Here is a 22,311-nt window from a genome sequence, read left to right as displayed (position 1 = left end):
TGTGTGTGTGTGTGGTGAGAATACTTAAGATCTGTCCTCCTAGCAAATATCGAGTATACAATACAGTATTATTAATTATAGTCATCACACTGTACACTAGGTCTCCAGAAATTATTCATCTTATAACTGAATGTCTGTTCCCTTTGACAAACATCTCTCTATTTCCCCACCAGACCCCAGTAACAACTCTTTTGCTCTCAGTTAATAAGAGTTAAACTTTGCAAAATTCCACATATAAGTGAAACCATGCAGTATTTGCCTTTTCATGTTTGGCTTATTTCACTTGGCATAATGTCCTCCAGTTTCATCCATTATACTCAAATGGCAGAATATCCTTCTAAGACTGAATAAAATTCCATTGTGTATATCTATCACATTTTCTTTATCTCTTCATCCTCTGATGGACACTTAGGTTGCTTCCATAACTTGTGATTAACACTGCATTGAACATGAGAGTGTAGATATCTCTTCCAGATCCTGTTCTCATTTCCTCTGAATATATACCCAGAAGTGGGATTGCTGGACTATATGGTAGTTCTATTTTTCATTTTTTGAGGAACCACCATACTATTTCCCTAAGTGGCTGTACCAGTTTACATTTCCACCAACAGTGTACGAGTACTCCATTTTCTCCACATCTTCACCAATACTTATCTTTTGACTTTTTTTATAATAGGCATCTTAACATGTGTGAGGTGATACCTCATTTTACATTTGCATTTCCCTAATGATTAGTGTTGTTGAGCATCTTTTCACGTAACTGTTGGCCATTTATGTCTTCTTTGGAAAAATGTCTAATCAAGCCCTTTGCCCATTTTTAAATTGTTTTTTTTTTCCATTGAGTTGTATGATTTCCTGATATATTTTGGACATTAATCACTAATTGAATATATGGTTTGCATATATTTTCTCCCATTCCATAGATTGCCTCTTAATTTTGTTGATTGTGTCATTTGCTGCATAGAAAATTTTTAGTTTGATATAGTCCCACCTGTTTATTTTTGCTTTTATTGCCTGTGTTTTTTGTGTCATATGCAAAAAACAATTGCCAATACCAATGTCAAGGAGCTTTTCTCCTATGTTTTCTTCTAGGACTATTATGGTTTCAGGTCTCACATTTAAGTCTTTAACTCACTTGAGTTGAGTTTTGTATATGGCATAGGATAGCAGCCTAATTTCATCCTTTAGCATGGGGATATCCAGTTTTCTCAGTATCATTTATTGAAAAGGTTATCTTTTCCCTGTTGTGTATTCTTGGTATCTTTGTCAAAGATTAGTTGACTGTATATGGTTGAGTTTATTTCTAGGCTATATATTCAGTTCCATTGGTATATGTGTTTGTTTTTATGCTAGTACCATACCATTTTGATTATGATAGCTTTGTAGTATATTTTGAAATCAGGGAGTACAATGTCTCCAGTTCTGTTCTTCTAGCTTGAGATTGCTTTATCTTCTCAAGGTCTTTTGTGGTTCCATACAAATTTTAGGGTTGTTTTTCTATTTCTCAAAAAAATACCATTGGAATTTTGATAAGAATTGCATTGAACATGTAGATTGCTTTAGGTATCATGGATATTTTGGCAATATTAATTATTCCAATCCATGAACACAGGATATCTTTCCATTTATGTGTGTCTTCAATTTCTTTCATCAAAGTTTTGTGAGTTTTAGTGTACAGATATTTTACTTCCTTGGCTAAATTTATTCCTCAGTCTTTTATTCTTTTTGATGTTATTGTAAATGAGATCTGTTTTCTTAATTTCTTTTCAGATGGTTTGTTGATAGTATATAGAAATGAAACTGATTTTGTGTGTTGCTTTTGAAGCTACAACTTTACTGAATTCATTTATTAGCTCTAACAGTTTTTGGTGGAGTCTTTAGGGTTTTCTGTATATAAGATCATATCATCTGCAAACAGAGACTTCTACTTTTTCCTTTCTGATTTGGATGATTTTTATTTCTTTTTCTTATCTAATTGTTCTAGCTAGGACTTTTAGTACTACGTTGAATAGAAGTGGTAAGAGTGGGTATCCTTATATTGTTCCTGAACATATGTGAACTTAATTATGTTGAGTTATATTCCCTCTACATCCAGTTTGTTGGGAATTTTTATCATGAAAAGTTACTGAATTATGTCAGATGTTTTTCTGTGTGTATTGAGATGATCATATGATTTTTATCTGTCATTCTGTTAATACAGTGTATCACTTTGATTCATTTGTGTATATTGAACCATTCTTGCACCCAAAGGATAAATAAAACTTTATCATGGTGTATGATCCTTTTAATGTGCTGTTTAATTCAGTTTTGCTAGACTCTTGTTGAAGAATTTTACATCTGTGTTCATCAAGGTTATAGGCCTGTAATTTTCTTTCCTTAGAGTGTCCTTGTCTGGCTTTGGTATCAGGTTAATGCTGGTCTTGTAAAATGAGTTTGAAAGTGTCCCATCCTCTTCAATTTTTTGGAAGAGTTTGAGAAAGATTAGTATTAATTCTTCTTTAAATGTTTGGTAGAATTCACCAGTGAAGTCATCTGGTCTGGATTTTCTTTGTTGGCATGTAATTGTTAGTAGTCTCTTGTGATCCTTTGCATTTCTGTGGTATCAGTTGTAATGAATCCTCTTTCATTTCTGATTTATTTTTTGAGTATTCTCCCTTTTTTCTTAGTCTAGAAAGGTTGGTTAATTTTGTTTATCTTTTTAAAAAACTCAGTTTTGCTGATCTTTTTTATTGTCTTTATTGTTTCTATTTCATTTATTTTTGCTCTGATCTTTGTTAATTCCTTCCTTCTGCTAACTTTGGGCTTTGATTGTTCTTCTCTTTGCTTTCTCTTCCCTTTATACCTTGAGATATAAAGTTAGGTTGTTTATTTGAGATTTCTTTCCCCTAATGTAGGCATTTATCACTTTATTATTTTTTTAACATCTTTATTGGAGTATAATTGCTTTATAATGTTGTATTAGTTTCTGCTGTATAACAAAGTGAATCAGCTATATGTATACATATATCTCCATATCCCCTCCCCACTTGTATCTCCCTCTCACCCTCCCTATCCCACCCCTCTGGATGGTCACAAGGCACTGAGCTGATCTCCCTGTGCTATGCAGCTGCTTCCCACTAGCTATCTATTTTACATTTGGTAGTGTATATATGTCAACACTACTCTCTCACTTCGTCCCAGCTTACCCTTCCTCCTCCCCGTGTCCTAGAGTTCATTCTCTACATCTGTGCCTTTATTCCTGTCCTGTCCCTAGGTTCATCAGAACCATTTTTTCTTTTTTTTTTTTTAGATTTTAAACTTCCCCCTTTGTACTGTTTGGGCCCATGGGTAGCAACAGATGCCCCAACTCTATCAGCGTCTATACACAAAACACCTCCCACAGAGCTCACATCAGTGGAACTCACAATAAATACTTATACCTGAATTATCAAGTTCCATTGAACCCAAATATGCTGGCAGGATTCAGGGCAAGTGGAAAGTAGTTTTGAAATTCGTTTCTGGCTATATACTTATCCTGGATCTTTGGTGGTGTCTTTTTCAAAGAAACAATAATTGCACGTATATTATAATTTTTGACATCAGATAATATTTTGCTGTGTAAATAAGATGGTCTATACCAATTTTTTCAGATTCCACATATATGCATGCATATGCATGATATTTGTTTTTCTCTTTCTGACTTAACTTCACTCTGTACAACAGTCTCTAGGTCCATCCATGTCTCTACAAATGATCCAATTTCATTCCTTGTTATGGCTAATATTTCATTGTGTATACGTACCACATCTTCTTTATCCATTCCTCTGTTGATGAACATTTAGGTTGCTTCCATGTCCTGACTATTGTAAATAGTGCTGCAATGAACAATGGGGTACATGTGTCTTTTTGAATTATGGTTTTCTCTGAGTATATGCCGTTAGTGGGATTTCTGGGTCATATGGTAATTCTATTTTTAGTCTTTTAAGGAACCTCCATACTGTTCTCCATAGTGGCTCTGTCAATTTACATTCCCACCAACAATGCCTGAGTGTTCCCTTTTCTCCACACCCTCTCTAGCATTTATTGTTTGTAGATTTTTTTTAATGATGGCCATTCTGACAGGTGTGAGGTGATACCTCATTGTAGTTTTGATTTGCATTTCACTAATAATTAGTGATGTTGAGCATCTTTTCATGTGCCTCTTGGCCATCTGTAAGACAGTATGAGTTTTGTTTTATTCTAAGATTAATGACTTATGAACTCCCTTTTGAAATAAGGAGAGAATTTTTACATTAAAAAGGAAAATTTCCTTTAAGGCAATTAATATATAACTGTTATGAATTTGGAGGTGCTAGCAATAGACATATATATTTCTCCTTATTGGTTCTAAGTGAGTGAGAAAAAGCCATAGAAGAAAAATGTGGATTAAAATATAGCATTGCCTTCCTCACCCAAAATACAAGGTCTTCCTGTTCAACCTGGATTAGAAAATTTCACTTAACCCACAATCAGAATCAGAATCCTATTTCTTCTCCCTCAGATCTAGACTTTGGAAAATGCCTAGGACAGTGGGTTCTTCAAAGAGCTCATCTCTAGCCAGATGCATGGAGGACCACAGTCTGCTTCCCACCCTTAAAGAGCAGAAGAAACAGCCTAAGTAAGACAGGCAGGGCTCCAGGTCTTCTTCAGGTCAACCAAACGACACTCTGCCATTTCACCCATCAGAAAAGCCATTTCCCCTCCCACCAAGAGAAGTGAGTGAGGATGCAGAGGGAGGAAAAATCAGAAGTAACACTCTGAAAATGCTCCCCTCCTGGGAGATAAATCAGGGATTCCCCCATCAAGACAAGGTTGAGATACAAATGGCTTGACCTTAAGAGTATTGAGCCCATTCCTTCCTTCATGGGTCCCTATGCTGTCCTTCAGTTCTACGATGGGGACTCAAAGAGAATGGTCATGTACTATCCTCGCAACCTCACTCTCTAATTGAAGGAGGAATAAGAAGCAGACGAAATAATGGGCAGTAACAGAAAACTAGAAAATTACATGTTTATGTCTTAAACTGTGTATTACCAATTATAGGTATGGAAAAAAGGTCAAAGAGAATTAAAGTAGTCAAGAAAGACTTGAACGGGGAGACAAAATCTGAGTTTTAATTACATTTTTCTCAATGAACAGAACTGAGTCTTAATGAATAGATATAACTGGGTACATATAGAAAAGAGAAGACTTTTTGGACAAAAGGAATAACAGTAATATTATATATTAAAATCAGAAGCTCACAATGTGCTGTGTAATGTAATGGTGACATGTAAGAACAAGAGCTGGTGTCAAAGCTGTAGCTTTTCTGTAGTCTTTGTTAAATAACTCAGGTAGGGGCTTCCCTGGTGGCGCAGTGGTTGAGAGTCCACCTGCCGATGCAGGGGACACGAGTTCGTGCCCCGGTCCGGGAAGATCCCACATGCCGCGGAGCGGCTGGGCCCGTGAGCCATGGCCGCTGAGCCTGCGCGTCAGGAGCCTGTGCTCCGCAACGGGAGAGGCCACAGCAGTGAGAGGCCCGCGTACCGCAAAAAAAAAAAAAAAAAAAAACAAACTCAGGTAGAATTGTAAAGCTTTTCTCAGAATGTATCCTCTATTTTTCTTGGACTTTGTACTTAAATTTTCCATTTGTAAATATTTAAGATTTCTTAATGTAAATTTCCACATTGTATTTTTGTGGTTTTCTCAGACTTTGTATCCAGTATACAAGCTGATAGTTCTCTAACAGTCTGAATTGTAGAATGACAGAGCTAGGAGAGAACTAACTTGTAGCTCCCAACATAATAACTTATTTGCGTTAATGTTTTTTGGGTTTTTTTTTCAGATTCTGAGACTAAGCGCACCTAGCACAGCTATAGTAAACACTGAGATAGAAATAGGTCATGAGAAACAATAGGTAAATTCAAAACTTTATGTGAAAAAAAAAAAAAAACTTTATGTGACAGAACCTGAGAAATGGATCAGACATTGTAGGAAAGGTGATGTGAGAAGTTAATCTCCTGCTCTTAACAATTTATAAAAAACACATCTAAGGCTCAGATAAGTAGGATAAGAAGTAAAATTATTGGGCACAACTCTCTTATAGGTTTTGCTCAGCACAAGACAAGGTGCATGGATATGGAACTAGGTTTGGGATAATGGGAATCCCCTTGATACCATACTCTTTACCCGTTGTAATAAAACAGTCCAAAAATTCTCTCCCACATTGATGATCAACACATAGGCAGAGAATCCATTAAATGCAAGGTTTAACCTGACAATGATAGAAAGGAAAATACCTTTCTTTGGAATATTTCATAAAGGGCTTTGGTTATGAGTTCCATAAAGATATCTTTTAATTTCTTAATTTCAGGTTTTTTACATATTTTTTCTTGTGATGAGAACTTTTAAGATCTACTTTCTTAGTGACTTTCAAATATACAATACAGTATTATTAACTAAAGTCACTTCTGCACATTACACCCCTAGGATTTATTTATTTTATAACTGGCCCTTTATACCTTTTGATCACCTTCACTTATTCCCTTCAACCTTTGCCTCTTTAAATTCCACATACAAGTGAGATTGTTCAGTATTTGTCTTTCCCTCTATGAATTTCACTTAGAATAATGTCCTTGAGGTCCATTCATACTGTTGCAAATGGCAAGATTTCCTTCTTTTTATGGCTGAATAATATTCCTTTGTGTGTGTATGCCTTTTTGATTTCTTAATTAATCTAAAAATGTAATATTTTAGTATTTAAATATATTATAGCAAAAAGCCATACAGAATATGATATATCCTAAATAGCTTTCAACTGCCCCATCTCACACCTCATTAAATAAAATTTTAGTAGCATCATTCTTAACTCTTCTTGCACATTTAATTCCCAAAATTGTAAGCAGTGAAAGGGGCCTAGACACACACATCGTGACTAAAAGCCTCAGGTTCCAAAGTCAGACTGACTCAGGTCCAAACCCCAGCCCTAACTCCTGTTACTATACAATATGGGGCAAGTTGCCTTACCCAACCAAGTTTCTGTGTCCTCATCTGTGACATGTGGATAATAGTTTCTACCTCACAGAAGAGTCATGATGATAAAATGAGTGGTGCACCTTAGCACTGTGCCTTATAAGTATCAGATATTATTGTGATTACTCTAATTTTCTGCTGCATTTCTATCCTCCTGAGGAGTTCAGAAATGCAAGTTAGATCTTCATCTTTGACAAATGGCACACACAAGGCTATTGAGACAGCATGGACAACAGAAGCCCGCCCGCACTAATGTAATGTGCCTTAAAGTTTATCCAAGCCAAGTCCGGGAATTCCCCAAAGAAAATACTTTCAACCTCTTTAAACTCTTCATACTTCCACTTCTTAGACAAAATACAAACATATTTTTCTGAATCCAAGTGCTTCCCAATAGTTATAGTTCTTTACCACAGTGCAGATGCCTATCAATAATGTTAATTTTGATGATAAGTTGTTTTATGAAAGTTAAAAAACAAAAATTTGTTGAACTGACCCTAGACATAAATGTTTTATTGGAAATGAGAATGTGGATCAAAATCTTCAACCACCATTTTTTTTTTAACATCTTTATTGGAGTATAATTGCTTTACAATGATGTGTTAGTTTCTGCTTTGTAACAAAGTGAATCAGTTATACATATACATATGTCCCCATATTTCTTCCCTCTTGCATCTCCCTCCCTCCCACCCTCCCTATCCCACCCCTCTAGGTGGTCACAAAGCACCTAGCTGATCTCCCTGTGCTATGCGGCTGCTTCCCACTAGCTATCTATTTTACATTCGGTAGTGTATATATGTCCATGCCACTCTCTCACTTTGTCCCAGCTTACCCTTCCCCCTCCCCATATCCTTCTCTGTTCCCAACGTACTTGGGCATGATGGCAGCAGCAATGTGAATGCAAGGACCAGATAAGGAATATTCTGCTGTCCTTGGTTCTCTAGACTTCTCAGACTCTATAGGCTGAGGAGATTACCCAAGGTATTTGAAGAGTTGGGACTAGATATGAACTCCAGAAGCTTTCCTTTCAGGGTGAATGAACTTTCAGATCTTTCAGCCATGAACAAATACACATAATCAGAAGTATGCATTGCTAAGAATGGTTCAGTCCACTTCCGAGAGACCCCTTCAGACAAATGGATCCTTCTGTAGGGCATGAAAAAGCCTCCATCCTATCTCCCTCATACCAGATAATACCCAACAAGAAACTGCATCCAGTGAAAATGCAACAAACACTTCTGACTAAATAACTCCCACTGAGCAAGCCCATTCCCAAGGGGAGTAAATGAGTAAGAAGACATGTTATAAGCTTAGTTTTGTTTTGTTTTGTTTTTTCAAAGTGTCACAGAGGTTTATTTCCTGCTCATGCAAAGCCTATTGTGGGTCCAGGTGAACTTCCAGGGCAACGGTCCTCCAATTGGCAACTCATTTTCCACGTGGCTTGGATTTTTTTTTTTTTTATTGGAGAAGCTTAGTATTTTTGACATGTAGTTTTCGCTGACTCTTTGAAGGAGTCTATTTCAAAATAATGATACTTATAAATGTGAAACAATTTGAAATATGAACTAATTACTTTACATAATGTTCTTTAGATGCCAGGAAACATTAATAGCCCTTCGTGTTTGAAATGATGAAACAGATCTGTACAGTTGGCTGACCTTAAGGCACTGCAGTGAGTAGATTAAGAACCAGGAATGCCCAAAGTAGATCCTGTGGTTTAAATCACACAGCTGGCTGTCACTGTTTCCAAAGCCTTGAAGGAAATCCTAGCCCATTAGTAAATAAGCGACTGCAGTGCTGCAGGAGGTGGAAGCAGCAGCCGCCTTGTACTGTACATCATAAGACAGCTTCACACTCCTGCAATGACACCTCGACGACAGGGAATCACAGGTCCCAGTTTTCCCAGCTTATTGGAATTCAAGTGAGTATCACAGTGGGTGGCTCATAGCTTGGTGCCCCAGCTGGTTACAATTCAAAGCATGACTAGGTCCTTATATTCTCAGAAAATCCTTCCCTTAGCTGACTTAAGCATCCTGTTTAATCAGCAGACAAAACCAGTTGAAGCATGATCCTACTCTGAACCTAAAGGAAGCACCATTGTTCTAACACTGTGCTAGCAGTATTTTCCATTTATGCAATTTCATTCATTCATATTCAGTCATCCGTACAACAAACATTTCAGAGCTCCAGACGCTGTCCTAGGCGCTAGGGATACAGCAGAAAACAAGAAAAACAAAGTCCCTTGGTAGTGTGGAGCTACATAATGTAGGGGGAGATAAATACTAAACAGGTAGATAATAAGCATAATGTCAAGGAGGGAAAAGGACCAGGAAGAAGAATAAAAATTTGTTATATAGAATATGGTCCGGGAAGGACTCTCTGGGGAAGAGCATCGCAGCAAAGACCTGAATGTAGTGAAAGAGGCAACTATTGTGAGCAACTTGGTATCTAGTCTCTCTCATTGTTTTGGATGTACATAAATATGTTTTTCTTCAAAAATTGAAACACACCTACTTTATTTTAAACTTACATAATTTATTTCAGTAACCCACCAATTGATGGAATTTAGTTTGTTTCAACATATTGGAATTTATAAAAATAATTGACTGAAAACTAATTATTAATTAATTATGAAATAGTGGGTAATGAAGACTGTAAGTAACTAGAAGACTAAAGGCTGGAAAATGTGCCGATGGTATATCCAAAGATCATTTTCATGTTGACCAGTTTGCTCTTAGCCAATTACTGCACTTCACCCAGAACACTCCTTGACTATTTCACCATCACCTTCATAATCAATCATTACCCTGGAGAGCCTATGAGCGACTTCAACACACAAGTAATTCAAGAGCTACCATCCGTGGCATCGAGAATCAAGAAAGAACATCTGAGCAGGAAACATCATCTGGCTCCCCTCCTTAAACACACAAGTCCCTTACTGATAACAAAATACACCTGGAACCTTCCTAATGCTGTGGAATTTCTACCTCAACCTAGCCTCTGCTTTCATGTGGCTCTGCCTCCCTATCCATCCACTCTCTGCCATACCCTGCACTGCTTCTCTATACCCCAGCTTTGAAAACTTGAGGAGGTGACCTAGACACATGACATAAGAAGTACTGAATTCCCACAGGATGCAATCCATTCTGTCACTTAGCACAAGGGAGGGTATGAACTGAAAGAAGAGTCATGGGAGCCTAGCCACTGTTCCTCCCTTAATAAGTCAGGTCTTTTCAAGGACCCTGGGGCCCTGCTGCACCTGTGATACAAAGCCTAAGGAAGAGGAGACTTCCTGTTCATCTCTTTAAGTGGGCCAACTCACTAGGCTGTCACCCAAACCCCTCCACCCTCATTTGTTCCCCACTTACCAGTCCTTACTACTGTACTTATTCCTTGGCCATTATTTATAGCCCCAGCCCATCTCTGTGGTTGCCTTTTATGCCCTCTCATCCGGGCAGCCTTCAAAATTCCGTTAGTTATTTTACACCTTAGCTTTCTAGCAAAGTTTTATTTTATTCGCTCCTCCCCCCATCAAAAAAAAAAAAAAGCAAAACTCATAAATTATAGCTATCCAGAGTCTTTTTAGACAAAGATGGACAGCCCCAAGTTCAACTAAACATACAAACCTTTTCAAAGTTGAAAACAAATGTATAAATAATATAGAGTATAAATATTTGACTTAAAGTATCTGAGAAACTATCTCTGTAGGTGTGCTAAATATGAATTGTCACATTCAAGTAATTTGGATAAAAGCCTTTTCCCTTTCTACAGAGTGGGGATGTCTGTGAATTGTGAAACTGCAGAATTTGTTCCAAATTAGAAAGAGAGTTGGAAAGAGAAAAATAGGGAGGCAGCAGGTGGGTGGTAGAAGCATTGTTGTAGCAATCTTTCTGGAAACTTGTTTCTGTTGCTAAGATGAGCACACCACTTCCACCTAGTTGGCAGGTGGAACTCACAGAGGCAGTTTTACAATATTACAAAGTGCCATTTGTAGCTGTATTTGCAAAATTAAGATTATGAAACGCACCCTATTAATGTCATCTAATTTGATCTTTCAAGACAAATCTAGGGCAGGTGAGTAACAACAAAATATATGGACAAAAATTGGAACAACAGAGTGCAGACTTAGAACTTTCTGATATGATGGAATGTTATAAACACATTCTCCAGATTATGAACTTCTGCCTTTTCCATTGTGTTCAGTTCAATGAAAAGGCAGACCTCTAAGGAATCCCCAGTGGATGACCAAACGCAATATCGGGACTAAAGCAATGCACCAGGCAAAGCAAATATCCCTGTGGGTATTTCCAATAAAATCCTAGTGACAGCTGATTACATGGACTTTATTTAAATAAATAAGTTACATAATTTCCAAGGAATGCCGATTAATGTTACCAGCTATTCTTGGTCTCATGTTTCTGTATGAACACACTGAAGTCAGGAGCTAGAGATTGACCAGATGGGACTTGGGTGAAGACCCCCTGCCAGGACTTGACTGGTTCAACATGAGTAACTTCTGGAGATCCTGCCAGGTCAAAATTGTGGTGTAGTATCAGATATTGGGTTTCCCCACCTCAAGTTGGGGGTAACGTATAGGACTTGCAGAGAGCAACAGGTCTTTGTGCAAACAGGAGCTCTGTAAAGGACAAAGTCAGAGGCACACAAGTCAGGCTGGGAGCCACGGGGGTCTGGAGGCCAAGAGCATTGATACCTCTGGTTTGCTGGTTGTCACAACCTGGTATTACTGTGATCAACATGCAATGGTGAGGAAAGTCCTTGCTCAAGGACATATTAAAGGGCTTACATGGGCACTGACGTTATTCTCACCACACAATCCAGTAGTCAGTGCTTCTCTAAAAGATTGTATGTTATTTCTCCAAAAGAATTTACAAGTTACTCTTTTAAAAATGAATATAAGCATGTTTGGGATCATCTGCATGACCAATGACCAAATTCGTTTATGTTCATGACTGCATTGGTGCCAAAAGGAACAAGTTTTTTAATTGTCTCAAACAACTAAAGAGAATGTAATATGTAAACGATAAACAACTAAGTGAAGGCTAAGCAAGTTTTCTGTGGTAAAGGGAGAAAAGTGAAAAACAATTTTTAACATCTTTATTGGAGTATAATTGCTTTACAATGGTATGTTAGCTTCTGCTTTAAAACAAAGTGAATCAGTTATACATATACATATGTCCCCATATCTCTTCCCTCTTTCATCTCCCTCCCTCCCACCCTCCCTATCCCACATCTCCAGGCGGTCACAAAGCACCGAGCTGATCTCCCTGTGCTATGCGGCTGCCTCCCACTAGCTATCTATTTTACATTTGGTAGTGTATATATGTCCATGCCACTCTCTCACTTTGTCCCAGCTTACCCTTCCCCCTCCCCGTATCCTCAAGTCCATTCTCTAGTAGGTCTGTGTCTTTATTCCCATCTTACCCCTAGGTTCTTCACGACCATTTTTTTTCTTTTCTTTCCTTTTTTTTTTTAGATTCCATATATATGTGTTAGTATACGGTATTTGTCTTTCTCTTTCTGACTTACTTCACTCTGCATGACAGTCTCTAGGTCCATCCACCTCACTACAAATAACTCAGTTTCATTCCGTTTTATGGCTGAATAATATTCCATTGTATATACGTGCCACATCTTCTTTATCCATTCATCTGTTGATAGACACTTAGGTTGCTTCCATGTCCTGGCTATTGTAAATAGAGCTGCAATGAACATTGTGGTACATGACTCTTTTTGAATTATGGTTTTCTCAGGGTATATGCCCAGTAGTGGGATTGCTGGGTCATATGGTAGTTCTATTTGTAGTTTTTTAAGGAACCTCCATACTGTTCTCCATAGTGGCTGAATCAATTTACATTCCCACCAACAGTGCAAGAGTGTTCCCTTTTCTCCACACCTGCCCCAGAATTTATCATTTGTAGATTTTTTGATGATGGCCATTCTGACCGGTGTGAGATATCTCATTGTAGTTTTGATTTGCATTTCTCTAATGATTAATGATGTTGAGCATTCTTTCATGTGTTTGTTGACCATCTGTATATCTTCCTGGGAGAAGTATCTATTTAGATCTTCTGCCCATTTTTGGATTACATTGTTTGTTTTTTGATATTGAGCTGCATGAGTTGCTTGTATGTTTTGGAGATTAATCCTTTGTCAGTTGCTTCATTTGCAAATATTTTCTCCCATTCTGAGGGTTGTTTTTTCATCTTATTTATGGTTTCCTTTGCTGTGCAAAAGCTTTTAAGTTTCATTAGGTCCCATTTGTTTATTTTTGTTTTTATTTCCATTTCTCTAGGAGGTGGGGCACAAAGGATCTTGCTGTGATTTACGTCATAGAGTGTTCTGCCTATGTTTTCCTCTAAGAATTTGATGGTGTCTGGCCTTAAATTTGGGTCTTTAATCCATTTTGAGTTTATTTTTGTGTATGGTGTTAGGAAGTGTTCTAATTTCATTCTTTTACATGTAGCTGTCCAGTTTTCCCAGCACCACTTATTGAAGAGGCTGTCTTTTCTCCACTGTATATTCTTGCCTCCTTTATCAAAGATAAGGTGACCATGCATGCATGGGTTTATCTCTGGGCTTTCTATCCTGTTCCATTGATCTATATTTCTGTTTTTGTGCCAGTACCATTCTGTCTTGATTACTGTAGCTTTGTAGTATAATCTGAAGTCAGGGAGCCTGATTCCTACAGCTCCATTTTTCTTTGTCAAGATTGCTTTGGCTATTTGGGGTATTTTGTGTTTACATACAAATTGTGAAATGTTTTGTTCCAGTTCTGTGAAAAATGCCAGTGGTTGATAGGGATTGCATTGAATCTGTAGATTGCTTTGGGTAGTATAGTCATTTTCACAATGTTGATTATTCCAATCTGAGAACATGGTATATCTCTCCATCTATTTGTATCATCTTTAATTTCTTTCATCAGTGTCTTATAATTTTCTGCATACAGGTCTTCTGTCTCCTTAGGTAGGTTTATTCCTAGATATTTTATTCTTTTTGTTGCAATGGTAAATGAGAGTGTTTCCTAATTTCACTTACAGATTTTTCATCATTAGTGTATAGGAATGCAAGAGATTTCTGTGTATTAATTTTGTATCCTGCTACTTTACCAAATTCATTGATTAGCTCTAGTTGTTTTCTGGTAGCATCTTAGGATTCTCTATGTATAGTATCATGTCATCTGCAAACAGTGACAACTTTACTTCTTCTTTTCCGATTTGGTTTCCTTTTATTTCTTTTTCTTCTCTGATTGCTGTGGCTAAGTAAAATTTTTTAAAAAGAGAGAGAGAGGAAGAAGAACTCAACTTGTCACATGGCACATAGTGATGTAGCCATACCAATACCAGAAGAACTGCAGCAGGTTATACCAGGTTCATACTGAAACCCTTGGAATAAGAACTACTATGTGGTATACTGTACAGTTAAATCAATTATGAATGCCACACATTTCAGGTGCTCTGTAGTACAAGGCTAAATTAAGCAAAAGAGAGGATATTTTGATAAATGTGTAGGACTACCCATCATAGGACAGACACACAGCCTGGCCTCAAGAAGAACCTGCTGCAGAATCTGGAAAACTGCTAAAAACTCAGACAGGATCCGCTCTCTCATGTCTCTGCTCTGACCACTGACTCCTTCTCCCCTATCTCCACAGAGCATCTTCGTCTGCTCCCAGCCTGCAGTGCAGAATATGGCTGTCCATAACTACCCAGCTTGAATCAACAGGCCCAGCAATATGAGGGGAATGTGTTTCTCAATTCCTGTTCTAAATTTCCAGCAAATAGGCTAGGTCAACTTGGGTCAAGTTCTCACACCTAAACCAAGCAACCATGGGCAGAGGGCAGAGTTATTTTATACCCACATGGCTGCTAGGAGCCGCCCCCCAGCCCCGCATGCATGAATTGAGAGGGAGCAGTTAAGAAAGTCACTGAAAGCTGGAAAGATCTCTCCAAAAATGTTAACAGTAAACAATATATAAGGGTTCTGATTTTTGTGCAGTTCACAAAGACAAAAACAAAGCTTCCTCTCTGTAAAATCTTGGAAACACTACTTCTTTATAACAGGATTACTGTAAATTCTCAACCTGCTTTCATTTGCTCAAAGGTTAAGTGTGAGTCCTCTTTGACTATATTTCTCTCTTTCTCTATAGTTTTTTGCTAGATCTCTGCCATGCAGTTTCTTAGGAATAGCTTCTCTCTTCACCGGCATGCTGATGCTACCCTAGCTCCTCTGAGCTCTGTCTCCAGTACCTCTGTGTTCTCCAGAAGCCACTGTGTTCTTTCTTCTGCCCCCAGCTTCCAGGGTAGCTTCCTGACTGGGCCTGGCCTGAAAGAGAGTCCAGTACACTTCCTCTGTAACACCTACACAATGTACAGTTAATCCACTCCTCACTCAGCAACCTGTGGGTACAACAGATGATGCAAATATAGGAAGTCTTGATCTCATCTTCAAATCTGCTTAACCTCTTTCATACTGGATTGAGAGTAAACCCCACAGAGAACATGATGCTGGAAGCATGTTCTTTCTATGCCATAGATTAAAGAAACTTAAAAACTAGAAAAGGGGGCAGTGTGATGTTTTATACAGACAGCAGTTTCAGAATATTTTACTAAGTTTTCCAATGGGAATTGTGATAGAAGTTATTGGTTCTGCCCAGGTAGCAGTGATTGACTTTATATAAGATGACTAGATGGGCGATCTCCCCCACTTAGAACAGAATAGAGGTAGTGCCCCTCAATTCTGCACTACCTTTGTATAATATTTCGCAGTGTCTTGTCAGGTTGTTTTCTGCTATCCAAAGAGAGGAGACCATGTTTTTCCTCTTTTTATCCCCACCACCTAGAAAAGTAAGCAACACATAGCAGATGCTCTATAAACATTTATTTGTTCGTTCACAATACTCCATGAATGAAAAAAGAAAACAACTACCAAAGGGTTTTATTAGAAGCAGGATCACAATCACTAAACAGATGAAAGTAAAGTAAAGTCCACTGAGTAAAGTCATGTTTGGGACACATTTTTTAAAATGCACTCTCAGCCATGTATAATTTGTGAATTTTGAGTGCTCTCTGGCACGTAGGAAAGACCATGCAACTGCTGTGAAATAATTCAGTGTTATAGATGTTTTTATAATGGGACAAGGATATTTCTTTTCACTGCTGACAACCATTTACATTTTTCCACTTGAGGTTAACCTAATCTTGTACCTTGTCACTTTCTGTCTCCTGAAGAGGTAAATCCTCTGTCTATAAATGTATACAACCATAATCCTATGAGCTTCACAAAGACAGTTTGACAGTTTTGACTGGGTAACAATATTTAATAGCTCAAGGGGTAGCTGACAAAGAAGTAATTAAGAGAGAAAAGATTTTCACAAGCAGATAAAAATTCTTCCTGTAGCACAGTTTGCTAACTACAAAGGTAGGACTTAAATTCAGAGATAAATATTAGAGATAATTGGTTACTGTGTTCTTTCAAAAACAAGCTAAAAATAAATTTGAGTTTAAACCCACTGAATATAATTAATGTCAGTTACACCTCAGTAGCCTTATTTCTATGTTTTTGTAATTTTTTAAAAGTTGGCATTAAAAGATGATCAGAAATACTACAGTAGGTTTATCTTTATTTTTTTATTGCAGTGTAGTTGGTTACAATGTTGTATTAGTTTCAGGTGTACAGCAAAGTGATTCAGTTTTATATATTATATATAAATAAATATATATATATTCTTTTTCAGAATTTTTCCCTTATAAATTATTACAAGACATTGAGTATAGTTCCCTGTGCTATGCAATAGGTCCTTGTTGGTTATTCTATTTTATATTTAGTACTGTGTATATGTTAATCCCAAACTCCCAGTTCATCCCTCTCCCCACTTTCCCCTTTGGTAACCATAAGTCCGCCTTCTCTGTCTGTGAGTCTATTTCTGTTTTGTAAATAAGTTCATTTGTATCATTTTTTAGATTCTATATATAAGTGATATGTATGATATTTGGCTTTCTCTGTATGGCTTACTTCACTTAGTATGATAATCTCAAGGTCCATCCATGTTTCTGCAAATGGAGTTATTTCAATCTGTTTTATGGCTGAGTAATATTCCATTGTGTGTGTGTAGGACAGATAGATAGATAGATGATAGAAATAGATAGATAGATAGATAGATAGATCTCACATTTTCTTTATCCATTCATTTGTTAATGGACATTTAGGTTGCTTCCATGTCTTGGCTATTATAAATAGTGCTACAGTGAACATTGGGGTGTCTTTATTATATATGTCTTTTTGAATTATAGGTTTCTCCAAATATATGCCGAGGAGTGGGATTGCTGAATCATATGGTAACTCTATTTTTAGTTTTTTAAGCAACCTCCATACTGTTTTCCATAGTGGCTACACCAATTTACATTCCCAGCAACAGTGTAGGAGGGTTCCCCTTTCCTCCACACCCTCTCCAGCTTTATTATTTGTAGCCTTTTTGATCGTGGCCATTCTGACTGGTGTGAGGGGGGTTCCTCATTGTAGTTTTGATTTGCATTTCTCTAATAATTAATGTTGAGCATCTTTTGTTATTGAATTTATGAGTGGTTTGTATATTTTGAATTAATCCCTTGTTGGTAGCATCATTTGCAAAGATTTTCTCCCATTCTGTGGGTTGTCTTTTCATTTTGTTTATGGTTTCCTTTGCTTTGCAAAAGCTTATAAGTTTGATTAGGTCTCATTTGTTTATTTTTGCTTTTATTTCTATTGCCTTGGGATACTGACTTATGAAAACATTGGTACGATTTAGGTCAGAGAATGTTTTGCCTATGTTCTCTTCTAGGAGTTGTATGGTATCATGTCTTATGTTGAAGTCTAATCCATTTTGAGTTTTTGTGTATGGTGTGAGGGAGTGTTCTAACTTCATTGATTTCCATGCGGCTGTCCAACTTTCCCAACACCACTTGCTGAAGGGACTGTCTTTTCTCCATTTTATATTCTTTCCTCCTTTGTTGAAGATTAATTGATCATAAGTGTGTGGGTTTATTTCTGGGCTCTCTATCCTGTTCCATTGATCCATATGTCTGTTTTTGTGCCAATACCATGCTGTTTTGATTACTTTGTAGTATTGTTTGAAGTCTGTGAGGGTTATGCCTCCAGCTTTGTTCTATTTCCTCATGTTTGCTTTGCCAATTCTTGGTCTTTTGTGATTCCATATAAATTTTAGGATTATTTGTTCTAGTTCTGTGAAAAATGTCATGGGTAATTTGATAGGGATCACATTAAATCTATAGATTGCTTTGGATAGTATGGCCATTTTAACAGTATTAATTCTTATAATCCAAGGACATGGGATATATTTCCATTTCTTTGAATCATCTTCAATTTCCTCTATCAGTGTTTTATAGTTCTCAGTGTATAAGTCTTTCACCTTCTTGGTCAGGTTTATTCCTAAGTAGTTTTTTTAGATGCGATTTTCAAAGGAATTTTTTTTTAACTTTCCCTTTCTGATATTTCATGGTTAGTGTAAAAAAAATGTAACATATTTCTGTATGTTGATCATGTATCCTGCTACCTTGCTGAATGTCATCCACATATAATGAAGAATGTCTCGTCTCTAATGAAGAATGTCTTGTCTTTTTAAGTATGGAAATTAAATTTTGCATCATAAATGTTTTAGTATTTTATGGTTTCACAGTACCGAAGAAAGAATAAAAAATTCCTGACATCTATAATTATTACTCAATGACCAGCAAAGACAATGACAAAGGTATCTGGATCACTGGAACAGGGGCCCTGCAAGCTCCAGTTTTAGCTGCTACTCACTTTAATAAATCTACAACTTGACCTCCAGAGTTTTACACTTCAGTTGTGAACAATTTGACAAATTCAAACTGACTGCGATACCCTACAGTATGAATATTTACAATGAGAAACTGTTTAATTCCTTCTCAATTTCTGCAACAATTATGATCAGTGAAAGTATTCATGTTAATCTAAAATTTCTTTTAGATGAGAAGAGAGGCTTATTTTTGTACTAATGACAATCCATCTTAGAATTTCCTTCTTTATAATCAACTAAGTTCAAGTTTCTGCCCTTGGGAATTTGGTAATGGATGTTCTATATCTATTTGACTTCTTTTTTAATTTAGATTACTTTTTTTCCCGTAGCCTTGATTTGTCTTGTTGTGTAGTTATTTGCTATTATTATTTAAACATATCCTTAACAGGTGATCCCTAATGAGTAATACTTTTACAAAACAAATTATCCTTTAGCTATTTTTTGCATAAGGAAAATTTAAATTGTGTAAATTATCTAGAATGCTGTAGAAAATCTGAACCTTTAGCCATCTAGAAAATGATAATATTTCCACCCTTATTCTCAATAATGTTAGTGGTTCTCAACCCCCTTTATATCCTTAAAACTATTGAAAACTCCAAAAGAATTATTTGTGTGAGTTACATCTATTGATATTTACCATATTAGAAATTAAAACTGAGACATTTAAAAAATATTTACCTGTTTATTTAAGAATGACAATAATAAACCCAATGCCCTTTAAAATAGACATATTTAATGAAAAATAACTCTTTTTCAGAAGAAAGAAATTTAAGTGTAAAGACTGGCATTATTTTTTCATTTTGCAAAGCTCTTCAATGTCTGGCTTGACAGAAGACAGCTAGATTCTAATATCTGCTTCTGTATTCAGTCTCTTCTAATATGCTGTTTTCATTGAAGTTCATGAAGGAAAGACAGCTTAATTCAGATATAGTTGGGAAAAGGAAGCATATTTTATTAGCCTTTGCACATAATTGAGGCTATTCCTCTTAGACATTAAAACAAAATTCTACAAGTGATAGTTTTTTACAGATTATTTGCAGTATGAAATCTGAAACTGCCTCAATGAACTGTTTGTAGTCTTATTACATTAAAATCCTTTGGTCTATCTTGCACTTTGCACACATCTTTTAACCATGCATAATTTTGTATCATCATACTTTGGTTATTAGAAAATACTGGTTTCCTGAGTTGTGCAGATTTTCCAAATGTTGACATTATACAATATCAAAGAATCACATTTCTCATCAGAAAACCCTTTTAGTATTAGGAAGCTATCAAGCTTATAGTAGCAAATAAATTTTTCCAATATTTGAATCTTTGCTTGAATGCTCTAATTTTATCATTGACAACAAACGCTGTCAGTTGTTTTCCTTGAAGTGACAGGTTTAATTCATCCATTTTTTTTTTTAGAAAATGTCTGCCAGATACCCAAGTCAAAACAACCATAGTTTATATGTCAATTATTCTTTCAAATAAAAATGGTGTTTCATGAGAAAAGTCAGTAGCTCAGCTCACAAACAACTGCAAAGTTTTTTTCCCCCAGTGACAACCATCATATTTTAGAATGCAGCAGAAATGTTTTATGCATTTCCCATTCTATTACACAGAATGTTACAAACACCTGAGGATTGATATTTAATAAAATTCATAATTCACCAAGGACGTTGTTAGGTGAAACTAGCTTTTTTGTTTTTAACTGCAAATGTATGGCAAGGAAGAATGCAATGACTACTAGTGTGGTTTGGTACCACTGCTTTGATTTGTACTGAGGTACCAGCCCTTTTACTCTTCATTGCTTTTGTGTCATCAGTGCAAATGTCAACACAGTGAAAAAGGCAAATAAAGTCGATATAATTATGAAGTTCCCCCCCGACAGACTCTGAAAGCATCTCAGGGACCTGCAGGGGTCGAGGGACTAGACTTTGAGAACTGCTACTCTACGTAACGTTCAGTTTAGTCTTCACTTCTAAGGCTCAGGTTTGAAAAGTACTAAAACTTCAGCAACATGGTCTAGTGAAGATAGAGAAGCCAAAACTGGGTTAAAGGGGACAAGAAGAATTGCCCCAATTGGAGGACTATCCCTTCAAATAAGTAAATTCCAGCGCCAAGTGAAATTCAAAGTCAGACTGGTGGTAAGAGTGGCAGCATTGTCATATGAAGGATCAATCTGTTTATTTTTAAAAGAATCACAGCCACTAGTTATAGAGCTAAGAAGCGATTTCCCCCAGAGATGCCATCTGACAAGATTTAAGCACGATATTAAGTCTCTGACTAGGTAGGTTGAAGTCAAACACAGTGTTCACTCCTAGCAGTGGATGAATAATGTGCTGGTTAGTAAACTGAGGCAGATACCTAGCCATTATGGATAGAACCAACTGAGGAGAGAGGTTAATTTAAGGGAAGAGAGAAGAGGGTAAACAAATGCAAATCCTATAGTATATAGATTCCAAAGGCACACAACCAAGCACATCAGGCCTTAGGTCTATACAAGCAGGATTAACCCTAGACCACACCAGCTGGCATCTGAGTGAGGCTAATAATAAACCTCATTCCTTGGTGAGTCTTGGTCCTGAAACTAGGAATGGTAGAGTTTACAGATTTAAAGCATGAATGACTTCATCTACAGGGTCCTCAAGAAGGCAAAGACAGACATAATTTCCCAAACCAATTGAAACGATTTTATTTTAATGATCTTAACAATTTGACCAATTATTATTATTATTAGAATGGAGCTATATGAAGAAATAATTTCAAACCATAATCTTCAGGGTCCCGGGACTCAGCGTGGGGGGCTATCTTATGGTATTTATAACATGTGTAGAAGTAAGATGTATGACAACAATAGCACAAAATGTGTGAGGGAAATAAATGGCTTAAACTCTTGTAGGGTTATTACATTGTTCGGAAAGTGAAAAAGACTAATTTAAGGTAGACTGCAGTTAGTCAAGGGTGTATATTGTAACCTCTACTGTAATCACTAAAACAATAATGCAAAGCTGTTTAGCCAAAATGTAGTAGAGGAGATAAAATGTTATATTTTAAAAATCTTGCTTAATGGAAAAAAGTCAGGAAAGTGAGGAAAAAAGAAAAAGTCAGGAGAAAAGAACAAATGAGACAAATGGAAAATAAGTCACAAAATGCTAGAACATGTTACCTGAAAGAAAAGACAGAGATATGTTATAATAATAGCATTAATAATTATTGAGGTGCCAGGCCCAGTGCTAGACACTTATGTGAATATTTCATTATCCTCTCAACAATTCAGTAGACAGGTATTACTATCTCCATTTTATTACTGATAGGAAAACTGAGGCTTTTAGTAAGGAGCAGAGTCAGCATTAGAATCAGAGTTGCCTGACCACAAACCCCAAGTTTTTAACCATTCTGCTAGTATGCTTCTCTCCAGGTTATAAAGAAGATCCGAGGCTCTAGACAGCCAAACCTGCAAA

This window comes from Tursiops truncatus, chromosome 1, assembly GCF_011762595.2.
Source record: "Tursiops truncatus isolate mTurTru1 chromosome 1, mTurTru1.mat.Y, whole genome shotgun sequence".
Taxonomy (NCBI): domain Eukaryota; kingdom Metazoa; phylum Chordata; class Mammalia; order Artiodactyla; family Delphinidae; genus Tursiops; species Tursiops truncatus.
This window is presented reverse-complemented; position numbering follows the sequence as displayed.